General features: G+C 36.6%; 1 protein-coding gene and 1 long non-coding RNA gene across 3 annotated transcripts in view; one reads left to right on the plus strand and one right to left on the minus strand.

The window, feature by feature from the left end:
* The window catches only part of LRP12 (LDL receptor related protein 12), a 47993-nt gene that overhangs the window by 3039 nt on the left and 20063 nt on the right, over window positions 1-24891 (plus strand). The window lies entirely within an intron of this gene.
* On the minus strand, window positions 236-22885 carry LOC116960464. The gene is made up of 5 exons (XR_004406417.1): window positions 22872-22885; window positions 20929-20933; window positions 19085-19092; window positions 10799-10806; window positions 236-374 (listed from the first exon to the last, which is right to left on the minus strand). It is a non-coding gene; the product is annotated as an uncharacterized LOC116960464 (long non-coding RNA).

Here is a 24891-nt window from a genome sequence, read left to right on the forward strand (position 1 = left end):
AATTGATTGTGTCCCTATATAATCCTGGCATGGCTTTTACTGGGACAAATAAGAAGACATTTCTGCATATCTCGAAGGCCCTAACAGTTATCTGAGTTCAAAACAGAGCCGTGTGATGCAAAGTAGGGTTTTTTTTAGGGGAAAAATGTCATTTGAGAAATTGATCCTGTTCTTGAGGGCAGTGTTTTTCAAACCAAAGTTTGATGATTGATCAACTAAAAATTAAATGAATCATAGAATCATTTATGCTGGAAAAGACCTTTAAGATCATTGAGTCCAACCATTAACCTAACACTGCCAAGTCTACTACTAGACCATGTCCCTAAGTGGCACATCTACATGTCTTTTAAATACCTCCAGGGAGGGTGATCTTACTTGTTTTCTTGTTAAAACATGAGCTTAGATTAGAGAACTGAATGTTGTTAACCTAATGTTATAATTTTGTTTAGCCCTTGGCAGGATGATGGTTCATATTTTACTGGTACTGTGATGGAGCATTTTCAGGACCAGTTTGGGAGGTATTGGTGTTCCAGAGCAGAGGTTTGAAACATCTCTGAGGTGGCACAGTGCAAAAGCTGGGACATGCCTTCCTTTGGAATGGAGTCTGGAAGCATGGGTACTTGGCGGCTTCAGATTTCTGGAAAGTCAATTTTTTTTTATAGTCTTAACTCTACTTGTCACCCTGATATATTAATTTGAATTTCTGTCCCACTGAACAGAAGACTACAGGAAACTTTTATAGTGTTCTGTACAGTTGATAGTAGTCAATGCAGTAGTACAGTAGGTAAATTTCCCTGCTTCTGGCTTCACCCAATGTAAGGAGTATCAAAATAAAAGTTTTACAGTAGTAGGACAACAAGACCAATACAGTTCAAAGGTAGAGGTGGGAGCAGACAGAGATCAGTCTTAATTCTCTCTATCTCCAGGATGGGTTTGGCTTTAGTGAGTACCTCTTGAAGCACTGATGACTGAGAAGCTTTAGAGAAGGTCAGAAAATTATTATTCCCCAAAACTGTAGTTGAAACAATGTTGTATGTTACTAGTGAGACTGCAGTGCTATTGGCATTATTCTGTCCCGTTAAAGAAGACATATTGCACTTATAAGCTTTAAAACACTTAGTTTTGGGCTAGAACCATTCCAGGTTTCTGTGGTACAAATGTTGCTTGAGATTACAATGAGACTATGTGTGTGTATATATATTAAATTCATTATTCATTTGGTTTCAAGATAAGGCAGGTACAGTTGTCATAAAAGTTTACTGGTCAGGACTCAAATTTTACTTACATGTCAGTTTGCTAATGATGGTATGAGGAAAAAGAATAATTCTTCAGGTTTGTTAACCTCGTTTGAAAGAATAGCTTGAATCATGTAAGCAAATAAAGTCTGCCAGCCAGTTTATTTAATTTTCTAAAGAAGTTGACCTGTAAAGCCAGAACAGACTGTCCCAAAGGAATGACTTGGCTTAATAAATTATTGTACCTTAAACTCTTGAATGTCACTCTTTAGTGATACATTTGTGATATACTGAACAGATATATTTTGCTAAGCTATAAATCGTATTATTGGCACAACTGCTGCATTTAATTTATTAGAATGGTTTTGTAGTCCTTCAAGTGAAAATGTCATAATTCTAATGGCATAGAAGTTTGTACTGTCTAATAGGGTGATCATATGTCAAGTTGTGCAAGTATGTATGTAGTCAGCTGTCTCTTCAGAGCCACAGTTAGGTCTGTAGTCAAAGTATCTATGAGGTCACGTGGAAAATATTAAAGTAGCGCTCACTGGAGGGGAGAAATAAAAACCCACATCCTAGACAACCTTGTGGCAAAAAGAGCATGAAAATTTAATCTAAGGTAGTTGGTGTGATTGTGTGCTAAATGAGAACATTGTCAGCCAGAAGAGCAGAGAGGTACTTGCAGCCAGAGTCAGGGCAGAAGCCATCTGACTCCATTCCTGTCATCAGAGCAAAGCATATAATTAGCATGGCCTTTTTGGCTGTTTCTGTCATTGCTGGGAGAGGAACAGCCCTGCTGGGTTAGTGTTGGAAGGGCCCTACAGGTGAATCAGTTCGACTCCTTTGTTTTAGTCACACCTGTTTTGGCATTAGATAAATGTAAACTGTGTGGGTATTCTTTTCAACTAAGCTCTAAATACATTGTTTTATACTTGTTCTGGCTAGAACTTGCAGTTATGACTCTTATGAGTCTTGTTTGTCAACGGATCTCAAATTTTTAAACTTGGTATCTTTGGTATGTTAGGTACATCCCTCCACATATCATTTATGTTTTGCCATACACCCCAGTTTCCCAAGCTGTAGACATTATTTTCATACTTGTCAAGTATAATTACTAATTTCCTTACATTTTTAAAAAAATTAATGAGTGCTATTTGTACTGCATAAATAGTGTGGTTTTGCTTTCCTAGGTGTCTCTGCATTTTCCAATTCCAGTGTTCCATTTATGTTGTCCCAGATAGTTAACAGTGGTGTTAAATACTGGAACAGCTGAGAAATCTAGCTAGGCATTAATTGGAAGAGTGTGATTTGTCAACAACCTGGGAATTTTTTTGCTTGTATGCATTTCAGAATTACTAGCTGTAACATTTTGCAGTACCGATTATTACTGAGGTGTCAGTTGATTGGCAAGATTCAGCCTACTTAATTTACATGGTGGTAAGAAACACTGGGTACCAATGCATTTGATACCATTGAAGTTGGTTGTAGATCTGAGTTCCTGGGTTTATCCCCTCGGTAGAAATAAATGCTTACAGAAGACAAATATTTATAGCAGGCTGTATGATACCACCCTGTAGAACTGTGTTCTGACTACATTTCTCTTTTGTTTTCTACACTTTATTTTTTGCTGCAGTTGTTACTTTAATAATACTTTATTACATGAAGGTTTACAGTTACATTGAAATATGTAGTATTGATTCTTGTATCTAAGTTTAAGCTACTAAGTTTAGTGTAATTGACAGAGCAATGCAAATACTTTCAAAAGCACTATTCTAAATTGTGTCTCTGACTTGTTTCTCTGAACAGATGCTTTAAATTTGGATATACTATAACTTTTGCTACATTGTTAACGTGTTGATGATGTCTTTTTAGCAAGGCAAGCATATTTACTAGCTATCTGCTAGATTATTTTTTCCTGCTATTTTATTTGACGCTCTGAATTTTTGCTACCGGATCAAAAATAGGTTAGGAAGCAAGAATAAGAGCACCCCCAAAATTTAAGAAGCTTACAAGTAGAGCGGATTTTGAAGGGTGGGGGGGGGAGTCACATGAAAACATTTGGTTTAGTAGCTTGAGTTGTCATAAGATGGTCTCTCTTTTCATTTAAGCATCTTGTGACTCATCATTACTTTCCCAGCTACTTTTATATGGTTGTGACATTTTTTTGATATGCAAGAAAGCTGAACTTGCTCACTCTTAGTGAACTATATAAGCTTTCCACAGAGCAATGAAAGCAAATGAGTTGTGTTTCTCTGTAAGGGGAAAGTACGCCTGCACTATGTATTGGGATGTGAACTGCATGTTTTCACCCATCTGATTGTGTGTCAGTAATTCATGACTACCCGTCCTTTAACTTCTGAGATGTTTCCTCTAAGTGGAAGCCCCTGGGACTGACTGGGTAATCAGAGCAGACTTTTTAAGTCAGTTATTGCCAGAAAACAGTAGAGGGATCCTCTAACAAGCAGTGTGAGTACACTTTGGCATGTGGTGGAAGTCAATAATGAAACTGCTTTTGTTTAAAAGTTAGGAAAAAATGACTCTGCTAGAGGCTCCTGTAACTTGATTTTATTACTGCAGCTTTGTATGAACCTATTGGGAGACACAAATAGGTCCTTCTGAAAGTACAGATTGTGAGAATAATTCTTTCATGAAAAAAAAAAAAGGATTTTGTTTTTCCTCTGATATATACACTGTTACTAGTTGTAAGTTTGTTCTAGTCAATGATGTCTCTTAAAAATTTAGTGCTCTTACTCGTTTAAAGAACTGCTTCTTTAGAACTTTTTAGTAACTGAAGGTGAGCAGTTTAGAACAGAAAATGGAAGTCTTGTTGATGTATGTTGTATAGGGAAGGCATGCACTTACATTCATGTGCTCTGGCTTCTAGATTTTAGCCATATATGAATTTTCATAAGACTCTGCTTGGTGCCTTTTCTTTCTACATTTTACAAAGTGTATTAGAATCCAGTGCATTAGTATATCCTGGTGAGGTGTTTCCATTCTATGAAATTGCATTTTGCATATCTCAAGTAAAAAAGTAAAAGCTTTAGTTAGGGATGTTCTAGCAAGTGGGACTGAGACAGGTAATGAATAGGTCACATGCAGTAAACAAATCCATGTAAGTGTTCCTCTTATCTCATAGTTTTAAGTGGAGGCTTTAACCCTCTTCTCCTTTTTTTCCTGCACATAGAGCTCAACAGAGTCATTTCCAAAGAGAATGATTCCAGAGTCCTAATTAATGTGCTGTTTTATTCACAGTATTGTTGTATTTACTCCCGTCTGTTCTTCTTACTACTAAGCAATTACATTTTTCCATTTGCTCTCTTCTAAAGAAGTGCTCAGAGAAAAGTGCACAGGGATTTAACTCAAAATGTGTGTCTGAACTGTGTGGAAATATTTGTAACTGGACTTGGGCAAGTACATCTTTCATTTTTTTTCTACACTTGATAATTTTTTAAAAGTATGGAGACAGAACACTTTTCCTTTCTGTGATGTAAACATCAATTTAAATATTCTGAAAGAGATGCCTATTGGTGAGTCCAGAAGGTGAGTGATAAAATCATCAGTCACGTGTCTCTTGATCACAGCAACATGCAGTTGGAAGTACTGACTGGGATGGATTTGGATGGTTGTGTAATTAGTAGAAATGGCTCCCCTCAACAGACCACCTTCCATTGTTCGTGTTTCCTATCTAAAGGTACTGAAAGAGCAACCAGTTCCATGGCTAAAAGTTCAGCTAGTGTCTGTGATTAGAGACATTCATGAAGACTGGGGAGCTGGGATGGTGAGTGAGGGACAGATTGGGACGTTTTGGGAAGTTCAGAGCTAAAGATGGCAGAACTATTCTTCAGTGTGGAAAAGGAACCCAAGCTGTCTGGGAGAGCAGCTATTGTTCAAGTGGCTGTGCAAGTGGAAGGGAGGAAGGGAGCCAGCCCTTTAAAATTAAAGTGTGTTATGGTGGCAGAGTGAGCATCAAATCAGTCTAGAACGTTACTCCTTTGAGTTATCAGCAAGCAAAAAAAGGGATTTCAGTGCAGGAGGAGCTCAGGAATCACATGAGGTCTCATTCTCAGGCAGTGAGATGTTACAGAAACATTAGATTGTTGCATTTTACCCGTGCTTTAGAAAAGTGGATGAACAGAGATTTTTGAGCTTTTTGTAACTCAGTGTATGGCTTTCATCAGTGTTTTGAAACATCCTTTTTTGTGACTCTGTTGTGTGTTCCTCTTTCTGGCTGATGGCTCTTTCTGGCATTTGGCAATTGTGTGCTCTTTAGCAGCTTTACTTCTGGATGTGCCTGGGACCTGTACATTTCTAGAGTCCAATTGCTACAGTCCTGACTTGCTGCTGATCCAGCTAACATGGTTTCCAGTGCTTGTTGCCTAAGTGTTGTCTAGCTTGTCTCCAGTCCTTGATTTCAAGTTATCTGTTGTGTCTGTCATCTGTGCATGCTGTAACAAAGCTTTAAGGGTATCAGTTCTTGTGTAAATGGCAATCCAACATACCAAAGCGGAGTGATAATGTTGCTAATCTCTTGTTATGTGTAGAATACTAGTTTTCTGGTTTTCTTCATCCATTGTGGAAATCTGGGACAGTACTGCCTGTACAGCCCTTTCACCTTTATGCTGTAGATGAATAAGGCTTGGGAGAAGGACTATACCTTTGTCCTCTCGCCTTAGTGAGGAAACACAGTTTCCTTTCTCCACTGTCTATTGGAACCACACAGTTTGTGTGTGGTGCCTTTGGGGTCCATGAGGAGTTTTCATGGAATAAGAGATCCTGTGCTCTAAATGTGCAGATTAGGAGGAGCGGCAGTGCTGTAAATGACCTATGCAGTAACATCTCCCAGGGGTGACTCCCTTGCAAGTCAGATTTGCCCAGAGTGAAAAGTTAGGGTCGTGACTGGGGAATTGAGATCCCCTTTCTGCATTCCTAACTAATAGAAAGTTCTAGTAGTGCTTGATAGTGACATTTTGGAATGAGTATCATGAAATATTCAGCTGTACATATATCTTAAAATGTTAAAATTAAAAGCATGGAGGCCAGGAAGATGTATGTGGGAATTAAGTAAGTCTACGTTTGAATCTTTTTTACCAGTTTTCTGGAGCTGTCCCTAGTTTGTGGCTTTACAAATGAGGTAGATCTGAGCTCTGGATATAGTCATTTAGAGCGTTGGACATGAAGGAATTCAGCATAAAATGCAATAGCTTTCAAAAATTACTAATAACCAAAATAAAACTGAATTTCAGTTTTTAATCTGAGATCCTGCTGGCTGACCATACTGCACATCTTGAAGCCAATAAGGTGCTCAAAGCGCCTAATTTGAAATAAGCATGCGCAGTTTCTCAGGCATGTATGTGTTATTCAAGTAAAATGATCGCATAAAATAGGTAGGGTTTTTTTTTTTCAAGATGAGTTACTCTGGGAAGGAAGTCTGAACTAACTTTAAACTTGTGAGTTGTTGAACATAGTTTATAAATTATTCCTATGAATATAAGGATCATGGTATCAGATTCTTATTAAGCAATTCTTTCATGCCTGTACTGAAATCCTGTGTACTTTGATGTATTTTTGAAGTGTCTGAAGATATTTTAATTTATTTAGACATGCAATCAAACTTTGTGTTTTGCAACTCATGGGGTTTCATTGTTTTAGGTCTACCTTTCTCCCTGTATCTGGAAATCTGCTATTAAACAGGAAGGACGTACATAAATGAATTATATACTTCATTATATAAAAGCAGATAACTAGAAATTCAAACATGTAGGCATTATGTCTGACATTGATCTTGTACTTGTCACCATGCTATGTCACATTTTTTGCTATTTTAAAATTCAGTGCCGCCCTTTATAAAAGGTGTAGGAGCAAGTGCTGAATTTTGTTAGCAGTTTGGCTTTTAATAGAGTGGAATGTCTGCCTGTATATGTAATTCTTTACCCTTTATTTTACAGCTGAATTAGTGCATTGAAGCCTAATTTATCCATTTTCCTCTTCAAACTGTATTCCTTAAAAAGGAAATCCATCACTACTTGAACCTTAGAACTTTTCTGTAGCAGTATAGAGTGAAGCATCCCCTGTTGTTGCATGGCCATGATTATTTAAAAAAAAAATATTACCAAGTACTGTATTCTTCAGTTAAACTTCTCAAGAGATAGGATTTGTGTAGGGCAAGCTAAGAACTTCTGTCATTAATTCACAACTTTGTTTCCTAACCTAACTTTCTAAACTTTTCCTACACTAACTTTCCCTGTGCTTAAGTTTGTCTCCCATTAGTTTTGTTGAGCATTGCCTTAGCCCTTCCTAAGTGAAGTTAGTAATTGACTTCATAATTCTGTGTTGGTGGAAGTTGACAAAATCAAGGTAAATCTTCTGTTTTCCAATGCTCATGTGATTTTGTGTAAGTAGTACTAAGTTCTGTGGTAGTTTTGAATATGTATTTACACATTTGGAATTTTAATCCACACTCAGCCTTGACTTCACTGTGCTTTGTTGTGATCAGTTTAAGTTTTACTGCTGGCATCAATAAGGTCAAAGTAAAATCAAAATGAACTGCTTTAAAAAATGTAATAAAATTGCTACATGCAGTTTGGTAATTATAAGCAACGAATTTAACTTTAGTCCTCAGGAGCTTTCAGTGGTGTGTTTATTAATTCAAAATTATCTTAATAAAAAGCTGCATTTGAAAGTTTTACCCACCCAGGATTATTTAGGAACATTTATCTTTGTTGTAGGTGGTCCATATTAGAAACCTATACAGTTTGTTTTGCTTTGAGTGGACAAAGGCCAACAGGAATCCCATCTGTACTGTCACTTTAGCCACAGCAAACCTAACAGTTACCTTCTGGGGACTGAAGCAGCTAAAATACTTCAAGAGTGAATACACAGATCTCTTGAGAAATCAAGTTGTCTTGGTGTCCCAACACTGGTAATGACTGAATCCATGTACAACTTGTAATGTCAATGCTGAGCCTCTGAGTACTTCTGCAGACAATTCAGAAAGGAAAACCAAAGTAAAGAGTCAAGTGGCTCATAATCAGTTGTGAAGTATAAACAATGTAAGAATTTACAAGTGTTCTGTCTTCACATCTACTTTATCACAAATAAGTCTTGCTCTTAATTTTTGCAATCTGTATCAACTTGGAAGTACTTCCTAATTTTTAGAAAGTAGTATATGTATATGCTATCAATAAAAGATGGGGAATGGAAAACTCGGATACCATGAAATATTCCAGACTTCCTCTATACTTCTTTCCCAGAGCTGTACCTCTTATAGTGATATCCTCTTCCTTTTTTTTGAATAGCCAACACACAGTGAAACCAATGTCCTTAAACTGTGGTTTATTATTATTCATTAGGCAGAGTTGCCGGTAAGGAATTGTAAGGGATGTAATCTGCTTTCATCAATATGCAAGTGTAACAATGCTTTTCATGCAAATTGAAAAGAAGTTACATCCAAAAGAACACAACTGCCTGTCAAGTTTGGTAAATGGTATTAACATAAAAACTAGTATCTTTTTCACATAGCTATTTTTCCAAAGCATTCTTCATCCTTTTCTTCAAAAAATCATTTTGTTTCATTCATACACTGATTGAACCTGAGTGTCCCCAGAAATAGCTGCTGTTTGAGTTTCTTTCCCTAGTTGGCTGTTATTTCATATGTGCCATCTCTTTGTAAAAGAACACCTGTGTATCAAGTGGTGACATGCTGGTACTCAGCTTTCTTCTTAAAAATAGGCTTATACCAAAAGAATAGTATAAACCTAACTTGCGTCTAAATTTACCATACTTTACTGATGTGACATGCTTGGAAACAAACCTTCAGTAAATATTTTTATTTTAAAATATTATTTGCGTAGTTGCCTGAAATCTCTTTAATATCTGAGATTTAAGTATTAAGATAGCCTTAATAACCCTTCACACTGACAGTATTTCTGTGAAGTATTGCTGTTTGCAGAGTAGGAACTGAAGCACAGAAAATAAATAGCTGCTCCTTGGTTGTGCATGAATACAGTTTGTTACTCCACATTTCTGGTTCTGTGCTGATGTTGTGTGAATGTGAAGTGGTGAGTCTTGGTTTGGCTTAATTTTGGGCAGAGTCAGTGTGGGGAAAGGCTTATTAAAGGGATGAGAGGCAACAGGAATGTGACTTACTGATGTTCTGAACTGCTCTTCAGAGAAGTCTCGATTCTTAGTGTAGGCAGACCAGACTGTGTCTCAGAGGGAAGACAAAGGATGAAGAGTGGTCCTGAAGTATTTAAATGCAAACAGCAACCTTTTGGGAAAGATGCAATTGCTGAGTTTTCATTGTGGAACTGGAAATAGGCTACTTTGAAAGCAGTGTGCCTGTTCTACTTTATTTAAAACTGTAACATCTATCCCTTGTCTGTTTTGTTACAAATGTGAATACCAACTAACTTCTCACATCCCCAAAATGCCGATCCTCTTCTCATAATAAACACAATCCATTGTATATTTCGGCTATTGTTTCTTAAGTGAGTGGATGCAGACTGCTTTAAAGGTTTAGTGATGATCTGCTGCTGCCATTTAGTGTGCTCTTTCAGACTGGCTACCTTTAATTAGAAGCAGACAGGTAGAATATGCTTTATCATGGATTATTGTATTCTCTGTGGAATTTCTTACATTTAGTAACAAGAAATTTTGCAATGAAATCTTTAAGTTGGAACACAAGTAGAAATGTATACTTTTTTTTCTTGAAATTCTTATTAACTGGATTTTTGGGACTGTTACTCTTCTTCCAGAAGTAGTAGAAATAGTCCACAGTAATGTAAAGATGCGCGCAACTGCTCTTATGCTGTGTGATCCATGGGAAACTAGGCTCAAGCTGATATTCTGATCACCAGATAACAGTAAATATGCACAGACTAAACAGCTGAAGGGTTTTTTGGAGTATCTGGTTCACTGGGTGGGCAGTAGTTATGTAATTTGACCTTCAGTCATCCGGTGTTTATGTGAATGATTCTTGGCAAGGATTTCCTCAGAGGGAGAGTTGAAACACGTTTTGATGTAGTATCCATATATTTAAGAAGATTCTTTAAGAGACTGGAGTGCAGAAAAAAAAAAGTTGTTAAAACTGCTCTCAGGAAGGAAGTTAATGACTCATGTAAACATGTGTAGTGAGAATGTTTTTTGGTCAAGAAAGGAATAAATGAGAAGAGCTGGAAGAGCTGGTGTCAAGGCAAAAGTGGAGTTAAGGTGTACTAGGAGTAGGGATATCATACTAGAAGGTAATTATAAATATGAATGTCAGGGTGAATGTGATAAGGATTTTGGAAATACCTGTTAGATCACATTCTCTTCTCAGAGGTGTTCACTCTTCTTATTATGTTTAAGCCTCTCTTCCTATTTGTGCTTTTGTCATAGGAACTCTGTCCTAGCCAGAGTGTGTGTATATGTGTGTGTTCACTCCTGGCTACATGCTTTTCCTTCCCTGCAGGAGCTGGCAGTTTGGTGAGGCTTCTCAATGTACTGCTGTGCGAGACTCACTGTGGTTTTTTGGTGAACATCCCAGGACCTGGAGGGGCTGGGGAGCATGTGCCTGTGTGAACCCCCTTTCCTAGTTCTGCTGGTGAGGTGGGCATGTGGGTAAGCCAGAGAACAGGGGTGCTGGAAATCGACAGCTTCACGCTGACCCTGTTGAAGCTGAGAGCCCAAGTATGGCTGTGTTTCGATAAAAGGAGACAGTTTATTTGTCATTCATCTCCATAGGGCTTTTTCATTAAGATGGTAACACTAGGTAGAAGTGAATGGGCCAATTCACACCTCTGTATATGTGCCTATCTCAACTGACTTGGAAATCTATTTGCCCTTTAGAATTGCTATGAACTGACATCTAAAACATGAAGGTTCAGAGTACAGTGAGACACCAAATTCGGGTTTATTTGACCCTGAGATAAATAAATAAAGCATGTATCATGAATTTTATAGACATTCCCAATTTCTTGCAGAGTGCTCCAATTGAAATGATGATTCCGTGGTTGACAGAGGGTCAAGACAGGGGTGTGTGTGCATGTTTGAGAAGAAAAGCAGGATGTAGTTCAAATTTCTTGTTACGAAAAAGAGTGGGATAAAGCTGAAGGATGCAGGACTTGTCTTGCATGCTTAGAGCTACTGTAATGTAATAAAACTTGGGATTTTGTCACCCATACAATGTGAGACTTTTTCTTACTGGCTCTGTTGAGAGTAGGCACAGAAAGTGCATTTAGGGTCATACAAACAGTCTTTATTGTACACTATGGCATCTACAAGTCATTGTGATCTCTTAATTTCTGTAACAAATACTCCCCTTGCAAAAAGCCAAAACCAGAATCCATATAGTAAATTAGCAGTGTGTCTACCTTAACACATTTAAAGTTTTCCAGTGGTAATTTCTGTGTCTCGGGTGTAGTTTGACAGCAGGGAGATGATACACTTAAGTGCTTTGAAACAAACTTTGTTCTTCCCTCTTTGACTAATGTTGCATACGCTATGGCTGTCTAAAAAGCTCTGAATTGCAGCTGCCTAAACTGTTAAGTGAAATACTTATTCAACTCTACAGAAAGGATTTCTTTGCTTCCCTTTGCAATTGTGGAATCATAGTACTGTCCAACACCTTTGTTTCTGGTTCCTGATAGCAGAAGATTGTGTTTATCTTTTCTGACTGTGAGGAATCCCCATGGCAAGAGGCTCCAGTACCCTGCAGTACTATGAAATGTGCAGTATTCCGGCTGTTGGATGTGCCCTTCTTATCACGTATAAAGGTGGCAGTGTTAACTGTCTTTTTATTGCAATTACTGTTTTACAACTGTTTACACATAAGCCCTCCTGTCTCTATAGCTACCTCTCGCACAGTTAATGTAATTCAGATTTGCCCACATGCTTCCCAAAGTTTTCATTTTGGGAAAGGGACAAGCCTTTACCTTTGGTGTTCGGAATTTTGAACTTTGTTCTGAGTGATTTGGGAGAGAGAGGGAAGGTGAGGCACAATGAGAAGCTGTTAGCACAGGGTAGCTTTAAGTCAAAAGTTCTGTTTCGATTGGTTTTACTATCCTGTTGATCTGTAGTGGTTCTTTAGTACTAATAGCTTTATCACTTCTTAACATTACTCAGGTTTAGCCATTCTTTCGTTTGTGCTTCCCACCACCTAGGTAGATTTGTCCATGGAGAACACAAAGCCATTATATTTGCTTTCTTCAAACCCTCTTGCCTCTGCCGTGGTTCCTATAAAGCACTGCCATTTGATTATGTTTTGGCACCTAGTGTACTGGGATTTCCAATTATTTTATTTATTGTGCTTTTTTATTGTCCTTTCCTTTACCTAATAAAAATGTAACATATACAGTTTTCAAAAAGCAGTGAGCTCTGTGGAGCAAGAGTTGTTTTTCTTATTTGTACAGTCCTTGACACAATAAAGCTATTATCATGATACAAGCTTATTTGTGCTGTTAGGAAAAAAATGCAGTAGTATGTTATTGTGCTTTACAGATGCCATGAGCCAAGTAAAGAATACTAAACTTTTGGCAAATTTATTTTTAAAATACTGCATAGTGTTTGAAATATAAGGTGTTAAACTCTTTTACAGGTGTGCTCATGCTAATATGCGATGTACAGCAACAGCATAATTCTTGCAGGACAAGAATCACAGGATTAATAGCAGATAACATGGAAGGGAATGAGGAAAAAAAAAAAAAGGGAAAAATTCTGCTTTCCAAAGAGAGGAAAATACGTACCGGTTTGGGTGTTAGAGATTTATAGCCGTTTGTCTATTGTTTTTTAATTATATGAATACATATAGAGTATTTCTAAACTTTTAAAAACATCCATGGGGCTTCCTGAAGTTTCCTGTTTTAAAATCAGCAACATGAATCTGTGCAGTAGCTGTAGCAGAGTTTTCTCGAAGCTTACATAGGTCTTGCATAAACACTGGAGAGAGAATAAATTTTACTGGATTATAAATTTGACTGGGTATTTCCCTTATCATTTGTTTGCTTTGATGAAACTAATTTGTTTGAACAAAAGAATGTAAAAGTAGCAAGGCTGCCACACAGAATTCTGACATGGGTGCTGAGCATACTCATGCAAGTATGTGTGCACACATGTTCATACCAGGAGTATGCCTTGGGTATTTTAAGATCTGATTCTTAGTTAAAGAAGTTATTAATCTGAGTAAAATCAATTTAATATTTTGCAGGCATTCTGTCTTCTATTAATGTTTGTCTTTTTTAAATAGAAGCAATTCGCAGTGCATTTTGAGGAATGCAGTATGTTATGACTGGCAAGTTACAGCAAGTTTATCTCTTCCTAAATCATAAAGATATTTAATAAACAGCATAGTTTAGGAAAATCTAAAAAATTAGTGTAGCTAATTAATAGCTTTTGCTATAATAGTGATTAAAATTTTGAAGTTGACAAGTAACAGTAGAGAAAGAGCTATGTGGATTGAATGTCTTTAATAGTGAGAACAGAAGCATTTACATGTTGTGGTTCCCTTGAAACTCAGTGACATCTCCACTTCTGTCTGCTCTAACTAGAGCAGATCAAATTATTCATAATAAATAATGAAATTAATTTTCCACGTGGGTGTTTGCATGAGATTAACAAAAAGCATTGTTTTACAAGTGTTGAAGGTACAGGCCTGAAGTGCATTGCCTTAGCTCTTCCCTCCTTTGGCTGTGCTTTTTGCTGTGTTGTTGCAGTCCACATAAACGGTGGTGTGCTGAGTTATGCTGTGCATGGTTACTTCTACACTTTAATTAGTTCAGTGAAGCATTAATAAGAGACAGAGACTGTCCTGTATTACTGGAAGAGAGCTGGGCAGGCTGCATGATATTTTGTGTAAATTCGGTTTTGGTCTGAATAGGTGTTAGGGGTCTAAAAACTCCAGTTACCAGACTTTGCATAAACAAGTCTGTGCAAGTATTTGCAAGGTCTGTGATTTCTGTGAACTCTTTTTTTCCTGTAAATTACAGAAAAGCTTTCTTGGGAACTCAACAGTGCTTTTTAATTCTATCAGAAAGAAAACAAAACTCATTAAAGAGTATAAAAGGTTGTCAAAAGCAAAGTTTTATTTCTAGTAATAAGTAGCAAGAAGGGAAGAAAACAGAGTTTTATCTTTCAAATTAGATTATTTTTCCTAGATGCAATAAACATGCTGTGCTTTTATGATTTTTATATTTGATGTATGTGCAAAATGTGCATGTAAATATATTGCTGCTCCACCACCCGTTCCAGTGAATGGCTTGCATTCAATTCAGTTATGTCATTACAGTGAATGCAGCTGGGATGCTTTGCAGTTAATTCTAATTTATTACTGTTAGCTTCATGAAGGCACAGTTGAAGCTCAGCAGGTATAAACTCTTGACTCCACTATTCCCTGGTTTGTTCAGGCCAATGTTCTAGAAAGAATCTAGCAAATCTGAAAATTATGGTTAGATTTTTTAATCCCCTGCTTTTGTTCCGGTCAGAAGTATGGAATTTCCTCCTTAATTTCTGCCTGAATTAGCCCTTCTGTTGAAAAAAGGCTTGAAATAAATGGATTTTGTAATTTTATGAATCCAACAAGCTTTTTGGATTTTGAAACCACTATTCTCTGGATGTCACACGATTTTGTTTTTTTTTTTTATTTTTTTTTTTCCTCTTTCTAACATGACTACTTTTTCTCTTCTGAGTTGTTGGTCACATGAGATGTGGGTTCCACAATAAAGATGCAGCAGTGGAGCAGTGTTTTCCTTCTTTTTGAAAATCCTCGTGATTCTTCCCCCCCACCCCCTAATATCAAGTACTCCTACACTATTTAAGTTTTTTTGGGAACAAAATCAGTTCGAAGTCTGAGTCATGCTGTCATCTGGAACTAGAAGCTTGGATGTTTTGAGGGTTCGTGGTAGGGATTCATGGGGTAATAGCAGATAATATTTTAATTTCTGCAAGCTTATAATAGATTTTGATGGCTGCAGTTATTAGTTTATGAATAATGATTTCATGTCTTCTGTTAGCTCTTTCAAGATGGAATGGAATCAAAGCATTTGAAGAAAACAGGATATCCAGCAGTGTTTTATCTTAGCAATATGTGACCTGAAGCCTTGCTTTTACGATCTAACTTCTGATAGAGGCCTGAAATCTTCTGGTTGACTGTAGATGTTTATTCTTTGGTGGGTTGGTGTTTTGGTTTTGTTTTTTTGTGTTTTTTTTTTTTTTTCAGTATAATACACCAGCTGTATGTAGGCTGTTGCCTACTGCCATTTGTTCCTGTAGTTACAAGGAATTAAGATGGAAATCAATCTAAACTTGCATGGACCAAAAACAAAACCAGGTTTTTTACTGCAACAGTGATTTAAAGAAACTGTAGTAGATAAAAGAATGAAGCATGTGAAGAGTATGAATCAAATCTGAAATGCTTTTCCCCCTGCTGTATAAGCACTGTGCAGCCCACACATCAAAATTTTCCCCTAGTCTGGCACGTCTCAAATGTGAAGTACATTTAGTATCTAAAACGGAATTTCAGAAGAAAAGAATAGTTACTGCAGTTGAACACATACCAAGGCTCTGAAGAGTCCTTTGTTAAAATAATTGAGTTTTATTATTTTAAACATAGCTGTTTAAAATAGCTAGAAACTGGCTTTTTCTAAGTTTGTAAGTAATACGGCAGTGGAATGTTTTCAGATAGAAGGGAAAATTGTTAGGTTCACATTCATGATAGGGTTTAATCAGTTAAGAATAGGCACCTAATCCTCATAAAGGAGATGGTTCATTTAAGGATGGGTCGGCAGCATAGTCTCTTGCTTTTATTTTTTCAACCCCTAGTTTCTGGTCTACTCCTTTTTCCTCTGATTTCCTTAACTTTTTTAAAGTTACTTGAGATTGAGCTGTAATTTAGAAGACTGTATATGCTGTTTGAATTGTTTAATTGGTTTTAGTAATATGTTTCTTTCTGTCTAATCTGAAATGCTGCACTAGATTACCACCTTGGAACAAGTACAATTTGCAGGTGATGGTCAGTCAAGTAACTCCTTTTATACCTGGCTGGCAAAAGTATAGGGTTTGACATGAATAGAACTACTTATGTGCTTAAAATCAGGAATCTTGTTGAAACTGAGCCAGCGTCTCTGCTAGATTTCCAATTTCCACTGCCTGCTGCCAAGTATATTAGAGCTGTCTATAAATAGTTTGTGGAATTTTTGAGTGAGAAAAAAAAAAGCCAGGTTCTTCTCTGTCCCCACCTTTTCAAACTACAACTGAGAAGCTTTAACTATTTTTTTTCTGAAACTTTCACACAGAAATCCTTAAGTCAAGTTAGTTTCATTATTAATTTAAAATATTGTATTTTAATGACAATAGACTCAATTAAAAGTTGTCTTATTAGATTTGCAGTTGTGCCCAAGTGTGTGTTTTGTTGTTTTTGTCTTTTTTTTTTTTTTTTTCCCCACCTGCAGCATTAAATCAGAGTTGCTATAGTTACTACTCTGGCTTCTCTTTTGCAATCTATGATAAAGGAACCTCAGGTTATTTTGGTAATTTGGTGTGCAAAGATCTCTTTCAAAAGCATTTCCTGTTTTCTTGTGAGAGTCTCTCCTGCTGGTACACCCAGAGAAAAGGTTTGTTCTGCATTAAACACAGCCAAGTATAGAAGTGCTGGTTGCTTTGTATGTTTGACCAAAAGGGAGGGCTGTCCTTTCCTATTGAAGAGACAAGAAAGAATGGAAAATGGCTGAGAAGATGCACCTTACAGAGCAGGAATGTGAGAGCTCACACTATAGACAGCGGCATCTTCCGAATGTTGCTTGATGTATCCCAGTGGTGCTGGAGGCTCTGTTTCAATACTCCAGCATCATCTGGCTGGCAGCATCTCTGTCAAATTTGCATTATGCTAACATCTTGCTATGATTTATATGGAATTTTGTAAATTTTCTTTTGTGTGTTGCAACAGCATTCACAATTGGTGTAATATTAGTGAATAATGTATGCGGTACTTAATGAATCCAGAAAGAGAACTTGCGTTGCTCATACTAAATGACTGCGGAGACTCTGCAGCTTATGCCTGAAGTTGAGCTGGAGCCTCCCCGGCAGCGCTGGAGCTGCAGTGGGCAGAGCATACTTGGGATGTTGGGTACCTGGACATGTCCCACAGCCTGGCAGGAGCAGATATGTGGAGCAAAACAAATTGTGCTGAAGATCTAACATTTACACTGTATGTATTCCCAGACGTTTTTCCTTCAACTAACTCTAGCGTGGCCCAGAGGACCGAGTACCCATTACCAGTGGGAGTGTGTAATCTAAAATGAATCCAGTTTGGTGATTCCAAGGCCACAGTGTGTAGTCTGAACCAAAGCACAGGAAGTTTAGGCTTCTGATATAGATTTGGAAACTTTGTGACTGTGTTTTGTTCACTGAGAGATGAAGACCTGTTTTTCAAAAGTATCATGCATCTACATGTCATTTAAAGTCCCTCTGTAAGGAGGAAAGGACAGTATAAGAATGAGGGGATGATGCAAAAATGCGAGGTTGAACGGCAGGTTTTAAGTATACTGTGCAGACTTTTGGCAGCAGCATGCCCATTGTTTTATACCTAAGAAATAATTTTCTAAGCACAAAATTGTAGATATTCATTGTTGTAAAAAGTGAAAATTAAAACCTATACAAAACAATTTCATTCCAGAATTGATTCTCTATTTCTTGTCTTAGTTTTCTAAATAAAACTACATCACAGTTGGTCTAAAATAAAAATACTACTACATAAAATAACAGCATTGAGTATTGTAAACAAATTCTGTGCTTTATCTGTTTTTACAGTGAAATTTTATGTGCTTATTTCCTGCTTTTGTATCATAAACATTTAAATAAGCCACTATTTCAGTATAGTTTCATCTGTTAGTCATTTTTATTCTTTACTTAATTAAAGAAATTAATTATGCCATTGTAGTATTTGAGTATACAACACTTTCTCATTTCACATGAGCATTTGCTTTCACAGAAATTTAAGATATATTTACAGTATCTTCTTTGTAGCAGATGTTTTTCTGTTATAGGGATTTGAAATAAATCTTGTTGCTCTTGTCTACGTAGTTTACCTTTAGTAGGTAATTCTGACTGATGTCTGCACAGCAGTAAGGCTTTCTCTCAACGTTTGTCTGTTGCATGTGTAATTTTATATCAAAAGAAATGGTTATTTAATCCTTCCCTTACCTGAAGGATAATTTACATCTTGCTGCATAGCCTAATGCTGTTTTACAAATGGCCACCTGAAATTCCTATGACTCCAGTACTTAACCCCAAGGAAATATGGAAAAGAACTGCAGATAACTAGTTAACACCAAACTATTGATTTAAAAGTAAATAATACAAAATTTGTCAATAAGTCTTGCAAAGATTCTTCAGTTACACTGGAGTTTATTGATCAGTTAATACCTAAAAGTCAATATTGTCCCTTCTCATGATGCTTTTTTAATTGCCTTTTGTCATGAAACATATGAATTTATGCAAAAGGACGTGGTGACCTTTGTCAAGGAAGTAAGCAGCAGTTGGGTGTAGGACAGAAACTTCTTGTCAAAGATGCAATGCACTATATAAAACACAGCAATAAAGATAAGAAAATGAGATGACTGGATCGTGAATCGTATCTTGAGTAGTTAATCCAAATACATATTGGTGCACAAACATGTTAATCTGATCTCATGCATATCTAATAGAAAGGATGCAGTGATTGCAAACTAAGCCATCAGCAGGAAGGAAATAATTAAATGGTGTCACCTGTAAAGGCTGTGACTGGTTTTGGTAGGAATCTGGGACTCATGCTGCTGCTTTGCTTTTGCTACATCTCTATATTCAGTAACAGTGTTGCGTGGCTTCAGTGGGCTGTGTACTCTGGGCTCTGCAGCACCTTAATTTGAATCATTCCCTGTAGCAATAATACTGTTTATTTCATGAACTGTTCTGGGAGAGTACGTTTCAAATGTTTAGACTGACCTTTTTTTTCCCTCCCCCCCCCTTTCTGTTTGCTCTACTTTCAGTTCCTTGTCTCTTGTAATGTTGAAGTTGCACATGTAATTCTGTTCCTGTCTTCTGAGGAAGGCAAAGTCTGAATTTCTGTAATACAGTTTAGCAGTAGTTGGAGAACATGTTTTGCCCAGATAGAAGAGAAAGTACAGGTGAAATGATATTCTAAGAGACTTTGCTAGTCTATAAAGGATGAAAAAACAAGTCTAGCCCCTTTTGTTACTCTCATGTTCATTTGAGAGTATAGAAAGTTTTATTTTCCTCAGTTGCATAATCTCAATTTACTGTGTACTGCTCCTCTGCAGTACAGGAGCATTTGGAAGCAGTATGGCCATATACCAATGGATATGTAGCTCTTTGCCGTTGCTACAGCATTAAATCCCTGCATTTTATGCATTTAATTCTAAATGCACAGTAGTTTGACAAATGTAGGTGCAAAATGTTCAGGAAATGAGGAGCCAAAAGACTGAAGAGGATCCTACCTAATTTTTTTTGGCCAATTAACTACGTGTGACCTACATGTAAATAATTCAATATAGTATTTTGGATTACATACTGAACACATGTTTTTATCATAGAACTGTTTAAGTTGGAAGGGACCTTTAAACATTATCTAGTTTATGTGGAGGAGGGCAGCAGTTCTTGTTTTTCTCTTGGTCTCCCACCTGCCCTGCTCTGAGCTCTTAACATCTTAACCTTAGATTAACAGTAGTTGTCACAGGTAGGCAGTTGGCCTTTGCTCTGCTCGCCCACGGACTCAGCAGATGAGTGTGGCTGTGGATCAGCCTGACACACGGCATCGTCGGGTGGAGCTTGTTTCTGCACCACTGTGCTTGGGGACCTGCAGGAAGCGCGGGGTGGGATGGCCGCTGGCTGGGACTATCACAGAAGGTGCTAGCAAAAGGGGTTGCTTCTAAGAAGCATGCTGGAATATAACAGAGGCATCATGGATGTTTTCAGCTCCCATATCTCTAGATCAAGCAGGATATTGCTGTTTTTGACTAGGGCATCTTAGGACCACTGCTAAGTGGCTTTTTAGTGGGATGATATGTAAGAAAGGCTGTTCATGGAAGTGTGAGATTCTTATTTTGGTGGCACTTGGTCAGAAGCAAAATTTGATGAAGTAGAATGCAAGGTAACCTCAGCTGTCAAGAGGCAGTGTAAACAAGTTAAGTTTACTCTTTGTAAGATACAGAGTGGACAGGAATTTTGGGAGTAGGATGAAGAAAGGAAGTTTGGTTGTGAAGTACATTGTCTAAAGCAAGCTGAACACGTACCATGAAAAAGGGTGTTTGGAAACACGTTATATGCTGGAAGTCTTGTTGATCTCTTGTCCCTAATAATTGTGGTTGAAGAGAAATATCCTGTCTGGTCTGCTTATGTAGCATTCATTATGCACCACAGTACCTTTTAACTCAAAATAGTTTAGAAAAACCTCTCTTGTTGTAGCCATTCAGCTACAGCAGTTCCTTAATTTATACAGTTCTATTTATTAGAGGGGCTGTAATTTGGCTGTTAAAGCTAGTGGCAGAGACTTAATCTTGATATAGAAAAATTTAACTTCAATGGAGATAAGTTTGCATGATTTTTTTTTTTGTGGACAGTAACTACTTGGTCTAACAGCAAGAATAAAGGTAACTTAAATGTGGCGTTTACCACTGGATTTTTTTTTTTTTTTTTTTCATTTCAGCAGTCAACTTCTGTATAAAACACAATCTGGATTTAACTAGTCCCAAGATACGTGATGTTCTTTCAAACTGAAGTTATAAAATTCAGTTTTACAAGCATAGTGGACAGTTGCATGTACCATACTTTTTGGGTGGACTTTTACAATATTCATCACTTCGCTGTGTGTTTTATTACTAGTTTTAATCAAATTGAAATTAAAATAGGATTTTTGTTTAAGAGTTATTATTTTCTATCTCAAATATATCAGTATTTAGATAAACTTCTTGTTCTTTGTCTGAAACCTCCAGGTTCATATATCTGGAATACCAGAAGCTTATCTTGTTTAATCTGAACATTTTGACTAAGAAGGGCACTTAATTATGGCGGGGGGAGGGGTGTCTGTTTGGCTGTGCCTTTTGAAAACTATGAATTTGAGTGAAATATAAAGGACAAGCTCATTTCAGGGCTGTGGGCTTACTTCTATGCAGCTAATCCTTTTGAGTCTGATACTGATCCCATTTTGAGAGCGATCTGTGCTGCATAGGCTATGGGGAAGGAGGAATGTAGAGGGGTAACATCCGAAAATGAAGGCTGCTGTGTTGTGATTAGCCATCCACATTAGTCTAAGCATCACTGCTACTGTCTGGGTTTCAAATATATAGAACATGGCAGCTATTTTTTCAGAGCATGTTGTGTTCTTTAAGTGTGAAAGCATTGGTTTTATTCACACTTTCCCCTTACAGTTTTCCTGTACAATTTGGTTAGAGTTTGCTGCTGCGATGTTTTCCTTGTTGCCAGCCCCACTCCCCTGGCCTGTGTTTATTTTCCTATCTGTGATGAAAGTCTGTAGATGTTAGTGAGTCTAATACCTTCAAAGGCTATAATTTTTACCTTCCGCAGAGTTTTGTTCTCTTTTCCAGACCCTGTGTAGGAGTGTAGGGCTCATGACCCTTGGACCAGGATGTTTGGAAGTGATGTTGTGAGGGTATTGTGTTTTTTGGGGTGGGGACTGTTTAATGTAGTTTCAAAGAGACTGACAGGGGAGAGATGCCCCAACTGCTGGAAAACCTGAAGGCAAACCTAGTGTCATCTTGCCTGCTTCAGTGGTCAGTCAGCTGAGACACAAATCACAAGGAATTAAATCAAGTGTTTGTAGAATTAATTGTTGTCTGTTTCTTCTTGCTCCTAAGAGAAGACAGCATGTCAATCCAGAGGATTTGGGCGGGATAGAAAAAACTGACAAAGATCAAAGGGATTGGCTTTGTGCTGTGAAAATAAAATTTCATGGATGAGTCTATCAGAATCAGTGACCAAATTTGACCATAACCATACCTTGAACATTTAAGATATTTTTAAAGTTATCCAAGACAGAAAGGCACCTCAGAAATTTGAGTTGTTCCATACTGTAAACACACTCAATAACCAATCAGTTGATTTTTTTTTTTAATTTTTTTTTTTTATTGCAGTCAAAGTCTTTATAGATATTACCAGCAGTGGTAGCAACAGTCATGTGCACTTAAAAAGAAAACCAACAACAGTACTTTCCATACTTTTGTTTAACCTATAGGTTACCAGTAGCTTAACATATTTTGTATCCTGTTGACCAAACATTCTAAAATACTCTATTTTGATTTTTTTTTTTTTTGAAAAAACATAGAAGATGCTTATTTTTATTTTGAGCCTTTTCCATTTGAATTTAACTTAAATGCAGCTGCTGACCATATGTTAAGCTGCAGGACTAAAGTTGACATACATTTCTGTTTAATGTCACTTATTTTAAGTGGTCCATATGTCCTAAGTATTTATGAAAGGATATAAGAGAGATGGGTATAGTCCTGGTTACACAAGTGTTGGAGTTTTTTTAAGAAGTCACCAAAAAAAAAAACCACCAAACCAATAAACTAATGGAAGATGTCAGTTTTTGAAAAACAAACTTGTTTTCTCGCAGGCAGAATGGATTTGTGCAGGAGCTTGTCAGTGTGTGACTTCCAGTGCTGTGCTGTCACACGTACTTAACCAGCTCCTATAACTGTTGCGGACAAACTTTGTGTCAAGTTTTGTTAGGTGTCATCTGTTTTAGTTTAAAACTTCAGATTCAAATGGCAATGAATAGTAAATATTTCTTTAAAACATCGAGAAATATGAAAGCTTACTGGTGACCGAAGAAAAATTATTTATATACTCTGTTGTATTAAATAGGTAGATGAACAGGAATTTAAAAGATAATTATGTTCCCATATCTTAATGTCAATTACTGATCTGTAATCTGATATATTGATATTCTAGTGGGCTCGGTTTGTATGGAATCATGTGATATAATTGTTGAGGTCGTACAAGGATCATTGCCTAAAAATTTCATAAAGCTGGCAGCAGTTAGTAACGCTTAAATGGCACCTGAACACACTCTGTTTCAGTGGCAGTTTCCAGTAAAAAAGGAAGTAATAATCTGAGAGGTTTCTAAGGTTCATCTTTCATGTAATGAAGGATTATTGGGAAGGAAATAATTTTTTAAAAAACATCTTTTGATACTGTAGTACTTGGATCTGAGTTGAGGCTTCATCACACATAAGTGCTTCTTCTGACTAATTACTGAAGTTAGTTTGGTAATAAATGTGACATCACTTTATGTCAAGAGATTAATTGCTAGATCATAAAGCATATTTCAGTGAAAAATATTAAAGTGTTCTGGTTTTAGATACTGACTTAAGTTTTCTTTTTATGTTAACCAATTAAATCTAAGTCAGTGTGTACAAGGTTTGGATATGAGTTCCCATTTTAGTGTGCTTCTTGTTATTACTGATTTATAGTTTTTGTCAATTTTTAATATACTCATTGCTTTTCTTCCATCACTTCAGTGTTTTGTCAGTATTTTCATGTTTCATTACTGTATTTTTATCAGAATCAATTTCATTAAAATTCTGGGGCTTTTGTTTTCCTGGTCTTTATGTATAGGCAGCTGTAATTCACATTCTGGGGACATTAATGGAGTGTCCAGATATTGACTGCCTTCAGTGTAATTACTTCATGTTTTTTCATATTTCTAAATGTTTGTTAATTCCTTTTTTGTCATGCTATTCATTTTCATTGTTCTATACCAACTACAGATATAGTTGTATGTGCTAATAACCCCTTTTTGAAAATAGAAAAGGAGTGAATAATCCCTACTGTAATTTGAGAGATGAAATACCAGTAAGCTATTTTTAGCTTAAAACAAGAGGTCTTGAAATGTGTTAATGTTTTCCTTATGTTGATGGAAATAATAGAAAACAAGACAATCAGAAATGTCCTGTGGAATCAAATATAAGTAAAATCACTTTAGTGCAAAGATGATGTTTATTTTGTGAATTTAGAGCTAAGTGTTACTGAAGACATGGAATCAGTGTGGCAAACACTCTTTAGCATGTCAGTTTATATGCAAAACGGAGAAATTATTTGGAGAATAGCTTTTTAAAACTTAAAACTATTTTCAAAAGTAAAATATAACTAATTGGAAAGTAGTTGTTCTATTACAGTATTTGAAATAGATTTTGTTTTAAAATACTTCTGTCTTTTTAACATTGAAGGGAATTGTTACAGTGTGGATTATTTTTTTAAGACAAAGCAATTTGTTATGTAAATATATGCAGTGAAATTAGTACATTAAAAATGGGGAGGAAATATGTTACTTTTAAGAGCCCAAGAATTCAGTGTTGTGTTTGGTTGTGTTTTTGTTTGGTTTTTTTGTTTGTTTTGTTTTGGTTTTTGTTTGTTTGTTTTAAATTAGACTTTGTATTTTTCTGTAAATTCTGTTCATCAGGTTTTTAACTGCATTGTGTCTTTAGGAAGTAAAAAATCATGTCTTTTTGCATTTGATGTCAACCCTCAGGGCAATTTCTGAAACATTTATTTGTAACCTCTGCAGTGGAGGAGCACTGAGATGCTTGCTTAGGTGTATATGTTCTAGGTCAACTCTTAGCAGTCTTTAAGCTTGGCACAAAAGGAATTAGAGTTTTCTTCATATATTTAA

This window comes from Tyto alba, unplaced genomic scaffold (assembly GCF_018691265.1).
Source record: "Tyto alba isolate M040663 unplaced genomic scaffold, T.alba_DEE_v4.0 Super-Scaffold_9, whole genome shotgun sequence".
Classification (NCBI taxonomy): Eukaryota; Metazoa; Chordata; class Aves; order Strigiformes; family Tytonidae; genus Tyto; species Tyto alba.